Source organism: Alligator sinensis, unplaced genomic scaffold (genome assembly GCF_000455745.1).
Source record: "Alligator sinensis unplaced genomic scaffold, ASM45574v1 scaffold1914_1, whole genome shotgun sequence".
Classification (NCBI taxonomy): Eukaryota; Metazoa; Chordata; order Crocodylia; family Alligatoridae; genus Alligator; species Alligator sinensis.
Genome location: NW_005842804.1, coordinates 627,656 through 635,223, shown reverse-complemented (window position 1 = coordinate 635,223; position 7,568 = coordinate 627,656). Strand labels below are relative to the sequence as shown.

Sequence of the window (7,568 nt, the reverse complement as noted above, 5' to 3'; positions counted from 1 at the left end):
CCCAAAGCAGCACTAAGCCTGGTCACAAAATGACTTGAGCCACGAGCGTCCAGATCTCCGCCGTATTTCCCAGGACAACGCAAGAGCAGGACGCAGCAGACAGTGCTCAGCACGCTCCTTTGAGACCACCTACTATCTGGGCACTCGGACGTTAGTACGCTGCTACCAAAGTTTGGGATTTTTGTAAAAGAATTGTTGCAGCAAAAATGGACCCCCCCCTCCCCCCTTTTCTCAATCCACATCTGGGCCAGCGCATCTTCAGCAACAGGTGCGGACAGGCTTCAGAAACCTCATGCAGTACAACGCCACACCACCGAAGCACAGTCGCTCACCTCCGCCTCTCAAACCCTCTGCCCTAGCAACACTACAGGATTCCCCCCCGAGTTTTCCAGCACGACATCGCCACCCTTTCAGCTCGTCCAGAGACAGCCACGTGGGAGTGCAAAGGGCACCGCGGAGGTGTTTTAAATGCTCAGTCCTGCTCCGAGAAGAATTAGACAACAGCATGATTAAAATGCTGGTGTCCGGTCTCTGCTGGCACACCCACCGCTGCTAGGACTAGTGGACGTGCAACTCTCAAAATTAAGAAAAATCCCGATGCAGAGTCAGCTCCAATGCTCATGCGCTTCCCCAGAGGCATAAAGGTGTGCATCTACCCTGCCTTCTCCCCTACACGCAGCAGCCGGATGGTGTCAGGCCTCGCTCCAGGTCGGCGCCTGCAATCCCTTATCACAAGGATTTTTAACACCTCCCTCAAACAGACACGACCTGGAGCAATTCTGGTCCCTAATGGACAGCTCTGGACAGCAGCAAGGAAGCCTGGGGCGAGGAGACGAGCGCTGGACCACCGAGTCCAGTCCCTTGCCTTCACGGACCACAGTTAACTGAAGAAATCCCCCAGAAGGACCATTTCAAACCCTCACCTCCAACGACGATGAACAACATCCAGAACAGCGGGAACACCCTACAAAGTGCCATAGCTAAAAGCAGGGGAGACAAGAGCAGTGCCAATGCCCTGGTTAACACGCGCTCGAAGGAGAAGAACCTGGCACCATGCTACGGAGGAAGGCAAATACTCTCAGTCCACGCCAACCTCACGTGGGGGAAAAATTCCTTCCCAACTTCACATTTGGCAGTTGACAGGACCTCGATCAGAAGAGCAAAACCCCCTCGCCTTTCCAATAACGGCAGGAGCATCAGATCACCCACCCCAAAACCCCAAGCATTAGCTGTGGCCAACATCTCGATGCCTCCAGGGAAGCTGCACCTGCTCAGACAGCAAGGAAAAGTCACCTCCTTTTCCATAAGGATAATTTGCCATTATTTTCATTCCTTACCGAATGGTGAATTAGCCCAAGTTTTCTGTGCTTGCATACATACTGCCCTACTCAGGCACTGTACAAATGGGCAGGAGTGTAGAAATATCCCCATTTCACAACAGAAGTAAAGCCAGCAGAAATTCAAGTTACTCTTCCAAGGTCACCCAGAGCCTCCCCGTCCTCTCTGCCCCCCATCAGGCCACTGTGCCTCTCCACGTAACGAGCTCCGTACAGCATTTGCCTCAGGCTTGGCACCTCTGTTCCACCTGCGACGACACAGTAAAATCCGTCTTCGAACCAGATGTGAATTCAGTTTCTGACGCGCCTACTCCACTCTGCATTTAGGGGTCACTGAGCAGAAACCCAGCCTGTGCCCCAAAGACATCGTATGGAAGGGACGGCCTTTTTTCTTTTATTTAAAAGGTGCTGCTGGAGGTAGAAATACATGAAAGTCTGTGTAGGACAAGGGAAGGAATTATCCCTCCCATTGATTTTCGCTCTGGGGTATTAGAAAGAACACAGCATTTATCTGGAGATTTCTTCCCAAAGCCAACTGCGGACTTTCAAACGTAAATGAGACTTGAAAGGAGCTTATCGGACGAACGATCTGCTGAAACCATCATCACTGAAAGTAGGAGCCCCAGCAGGGAGCTCTATGATCCCATTGTTCCTCCTCGGACATCTGAAAGCAACTGCGATTCTTGCCCAACTTCAAACAAGCAGTCAAGAGGGCAGGGATGGAGAACAGGAGAGACAGAGACGGGGCAAAAACGACGAAGGGTTTCCCCACGTTTCCTTTATTCCAGAAAAAACACCACTTGGTTCAGGCCTCTCCATCTTTTCTGGATACACACGCAAGGCCCCGTTTCCCAAAGCTGCGCCGATCTTTGCCATCGCCGCCGGGACAGCACCGCTTACAGCTTAGGCGGGCCGAATAACACACCATGAAAGACTGAATGCGGGAAAGGATGGACACTCCTCTCCCTCGGCTCCGGTTCGGTCTGGGAAAGGATCCTAAAATTCTGCCCGGCGAATCAACTGCGCGAGGAAGCTATACCCGAGGGGCGGAGGAGGGCCTCCTGGACAGGCCACTACTCCTGCACCGGGAGGGAAGCAGGAGTCGGGGGCACTGGCAGCAACGCGCCTCCTGCCCAGGGGACTGGTAGGGGGCCCCCGGGCCGCCTGCCCCCAGCGGCACCCCTGCCGCCGCCCCGCTCGGGAGCGTCCCCGCGCCCGGCTCCCGGCGCTGTCGTTCCCAGGTAGCTGGAAGGTTGTAATTGGTGAGGCAGGAGATTAGAAATATCGGCAGCCTCTAAGTAAGACTTTAATTTACTGGCAGATCAATAGCGCTAGGGTTATATTGGCAAAGTGTCTACAACTCTATTGACTCACGCAATTCCTCTTATCAATTTATCAGAAATCTGGAAGCCAGAAGATATTGTTTGAAGAAAAAAGGCAGGCAGGAGCTTGAACACTTAGCATGGGCTGCCCAATCAGGATCTCAGCACTAAGCGTTTTACAGCAGACATATCTACTGCAAAGGAGGCTAATATATGATATGATTAAGAGCTAACTTGCTTCCTCACATGCCACATTCAGCCTTTTCAAGTTGCTCTCTTTACCCAGGCCTCTAGCACAGAGATAACCGCTAGGCCAGGAGCAAGCCCTCACAGTGCAGCTGGTACGATTTGGGCGGCAGACTCGACATTTAGACACTCAAGTCCCAAATTCAGGCCGGCGCGCGGACTCTGCAGAGGCTCAACTCGGCTTCCCCACGGCTCATCAGATGGGCAAGGGAAGAGAGCGTCGCACCATCTCTCCCCGCTCCCTGGGGTCTGCTAACGGGAGACCGGGAGGGGAACGTCTCCCTCCACGCTGCCACACAAAGTAGGGAACAAAGCCCTGAACTGGGCGCTGCCACACGCCGTGGGGAGAAACGTGAAGACGGAAGCACAGAGCAGCTCAGCTCAACGGATCACAGCCAGACAGTCAGGAGGAGGCAACGGCAGCAGGAGGAGCCTTTTGGGGGGAAGCGGGGGAGTGGCGGGGAGAAATACAACCTGGTTTTGACCATCTATTCTGGCCCCTGCCTCGTGCCAAAAAAATTCTGCTTAATTGCTGTTTTGCATTTTGTTGAGACAGGGGGTAAACAATACTTAAGTATTTCCAGACAAAAACAATAACTCACTAATGACGAAAGCACTGCTAATTAAATTGCCCTTTGCTGGCATAAGTGACCTTAGCAGAGAAGGAAGTGCCCAGCCCTGGTCCTCGGGAGCAGCTGCTGCCCCCAAACGGCAACGGGAGGAGCATCCCATCCCGCTGAGAACCAGGCTCCTCCCCGCGCTCCGGACGCTGCCGAGGCCGCGGGCCACCGCAGCCGCAGCGAGGAGCACGCGAAGCCCCGGCCCGCGTGCCGAGGCAACCCGTCGTTTTTATTCAGACATCGAACCTGGCAGCTGGAGAACGCCTACCACAGTCCTTTGCTCGCTGCAACGCTACTGCGGGTCAGACCAGCCGACAGGGCACTACTCGAGACCTGCACGCTACAGAGGCCCTGACTACACTAGGGACTAGCCCACAACACCTGGCGTCATCTCCAGTTCAGCCGGTTCAAGTCACGGGAGTAAAACACTGCCCGGCACCAGAACTCCCACCAGCGTCGCCCCCAAGGGAGATGCTCAGGTGCAGATTTGCTAAAATGCTTGTGCAGACAAGGTCCTACAGGGACTTCTGCTGCTGCCTGCCGGGTAACCGGCTCCAGACTACAGCGCCGCCCAGGAAATCAGGACAAGACAACAGACGACGCGCAGAGACGAAAGCCCGCACCGCTGGGCCGCCTCTCCCGGGGCACCGATACGAACCTGTGGATAACGGCCCGAGTATCCGTCTGTGGGTCCCCTTCACGGCTCGCTTTCCAGCCTGCCCGAGGCGAGCCGGCGCCCCCCCGGGCGGGGAGGGGGGAGCCTACATCTCTCCCCAGAACTTACTCAGTGCAGAAACCGAACTGGAAACCTTGAGCTACGCGTGTGATAAAACGAAGAGCTGAAGATCCCGCCGGAGTCATTTTTTGCCTTTGAAACGAATGGAAGTTCAGCTCGCAGCTACGTCCGTCAACAGGTGACGACCAACCCGGGCGACGGGCTTTCCGTCCTCCCGCCGGCAGGTGAAGCGGTGGAGCTCAACGCGCGGGGAGACGCTTCCTCTGGCTCCCCGGGCTGCAGCGTGCGAGCCAGGGTCAGGAAACTCATTTCTTTATAGCCGCGCAGCCCGGAGGCCAGGGTCCTGAAACGCTCTAGACGAACCGGGGCTGTATCTCACTCCTGGCAGGTTACAGACCAACTGGCATCAAAATGGAGAAGGAATGGTAAATGAAACCCTGGAGGGGGGGAGGGCTCCTTAATCTCTATTCAGTCACACTCAAGAGGGTTTAACAGAGGTAACACGATGCCAGGAGGAGAGACGGGACTGCTCACATTTGTCTCACGCTTGTAAACAAACTGGGTGCTGCTCGCACCCCCCGCGCGGCCTTTTGGGGCTGGAGAGGAGGAGCGGCTCGATAACGCGGCGCGGCCACGGGGCGCTCCCCCCGCCACGCGGGCACAAGACCCACCCGCGCGGCCCAGGCCTCCGGCTGCCTCCCAAAGAGCCGGGCAGTCTACAGATGCCGCAAGACCTGCCCCGTCTCCAAGGGGGGGGCGGGACGGGGCTTCTCAACTCCTTCCCGTGCTCCAAGCGCCGAACAAAACAGGCCGCGCGGGGCAAGCGGATCGCCATGGAGACAGCCGCCCGGCCCCGCTAATGTCCGGCCGTCCCAGCACGGACCTGCCGGGGAAGGGGAGGGGACGGCTGCGGCCGCAGGCAGGTTGCTCTGGGGCTCCCCCAACGCTTGCAGGCGCTCTCCGGGAGAGGGATGCTCCCGGCCTGGCCGCAACGCGGAGGCGATGCCGTCCGGCCCAACACAACCCAGCCTCTGGGCTGTGGCCGGGAGAACCAACTTCCCATGCCCGCCCGGCCTGCGCCGACTGCCTGCACGGCTTTGGCTGTAACACCAAGTTTTGCAAGGACCTCTCTACCGCGCTGAGAGAGTGCTGGGAAAAGAGACACTGGGAGATGCCCAAAAGTACCAGGTTAGATCTGCATCCTCCTCAAAAGGTGATGGAGGGCTGTCCGCAAGCCTCAAGTAGGGCGAGGCAGCACCCTCCCCGTTTCTCCGCGCCCCCCAGCCCCGGTGGGCTCTGCCGCCTGTTGCCTGCACACGCCAGGCTGTACGAGGTCCAAACAAGAGACCAGCAAAATGTCTGTTTAAAAAAACAGAACCGTTTCAACTTGACTGGAGACTGTCCCAGCCACTTAATGGCTCTCCTCTTTTTAAATGCAGATTTGAACTTTTCACCCAGGGTCAGGCAGCTGCAGCTCCCCAACCCCAGCAGGGACCAGGCGCCAGGACCATTCAGCGGCAGTCTCCCTCCAAACGCGGGCAGCGACACGCAGAGACCGTTTCGCTCCTCGAGGGCGCGGGCCAAGCAGCTCCGCACAGACAAGCCAGAAGGCTGGGCCGGCCCCAAATCCTCCACGGGGAGCAGGGAGGAGGAGATGGATGCAGAGTTTGGTGTTTCCACGCAAGGGTGACAGCTCCCTTTGCAGCAACCAAATCCTCCTTCCAGCAAAGGCCCAAGCGCCCTCCACTGCCCAGGGTCACGGGGAGGTTTCTACCTGCGCGGGTGCCATCGGGAACGGCAGCCCCTTTGGCGGTACCCTGCCATCCAGAGCATACTCTACCTAGCGAGGCCGAAGCCAGGATCCCTAATGCAGGAGAGGCAGCTGCTCAGGGAAGCACTTTACCTAGTTCTCCCGAGGGAGAAATTTAAGATAAAGCAGCTTAATGAGCCACCGAGCATGTAGCAAACAGATGTTTTGGGGGTTTCCTCCCACAGGACGGTACTTTGGGAGGGATGGCCTCATGGTCAAAGCTATCCACTGAGGCTCAAGAGATCGGGGCTCTGTTTCCAGGTCTGCCACAGACACCCTAAGTGACCTCAGCCAACTCACTCAACTTCCCTGGCCTTGCAACTGCCCGCGAGGCAGGGGCATCTTCCAGCAGTGCTGCAGCGCCGAACTACAACAATGTGCTCTCCCGAATCATCCCGTCCTGCTCAGGGCAGCTGCACGCAGCGCTCCGGCCACACGCTGGCAGGCACTCTGCTCCAACGTCTCTACTTCATTAGTACCGGTACAGCTGTGCCGGCTTTACAGCGAGGGCGGCAGGGTCTGTCTAGATGCAGCCCCCGGCTCCATTCCCTAAGCTTTCGGCCAAGACTAAGGGTGCTGTTAGGACTGGTGTGGTGCCCACGCTCCGCACGGAAACCAACGCACCCCCCACTGCCTACTTGTGCAAATGCCTGGGGCCGCTCCTTCCAAGAGCCCCCTAGGACCCGAATGCCAGCTCCACCAGGGAGGCATCAGCCTGGCCCCCTCCTCTCCTTGGAGGTGGAGGACACAGAAAGCAAGCCCTTGCACAGCACTTCAGGCTGAGATGGGGCAGGCCCGCTCCACCATTACTGGACTAGAAAGTCCCGGCCCTGACCCGAGCCAAAACCCGTCTCAAACGCAAGATCAGCTCTGAAGAGCAAGACGCTTGCAGCTGGGGTCGTCCGGCTTGCATCCCCCAAGGGGCATGCCCAGAAGACCGGCTGACACTTCAGCTGCAGGATCATCACCGACCAACTTTTCACTTTGTTTAGGTTTTTGTTTTTCCTTTTTTGTTTTGTTTGAGCTAACTTGTACATGAAGGCTAGTCCCGGCGGACTGCTTCAGACGCCTCTGGAGTCTAATCGTGTCACAGCTTCCGTAAGTCCGTGGTTCGGTAATTTCCCCAAAACAGAGCATGTGCCTAGTAAGGTTTCCATCTTAGTGAGACTCCAGCATGCTCTGGGCATAGCGAGATCTACCCCCAGACCAGCGCTGCCTGTAAAGGTCTGTCCACGCAGACTGACATTTATATTTTAGCAGACCGTGATTGATCCCTGCTGGCCCAAGTCTGACCTTCTCTATAAAACATGCCAGATTTCCACACAATACTTCTTGTATCACTTGTGGCTGAACTGGAGTTTCCTTTTATGAGAAAGTTTTCGTCCCGATTCAAGACAACACAAGGCAACAATGGAGAGGACAAAGGCAGAAGGGGAAAGCTAATCGTTGGTTTATTACTGTTTTATTATTATTGTTTTAAAACGTGAACAAATTTTC

At 56.5% G+C, this 7,568-nt stretch overlaps 1 pseudogene; it reads left to right on the top strand.

Moving 5' to 3' along the window:
- The first annotated feature begins 934 nt into the window (after positions 1-934).
- On the top strand, positions 935-5,951 carry LOC112547913 (annotated as a pseudogene).
- Positions 5,952-7,568: the final 1,617 nt, after the last annotated feature.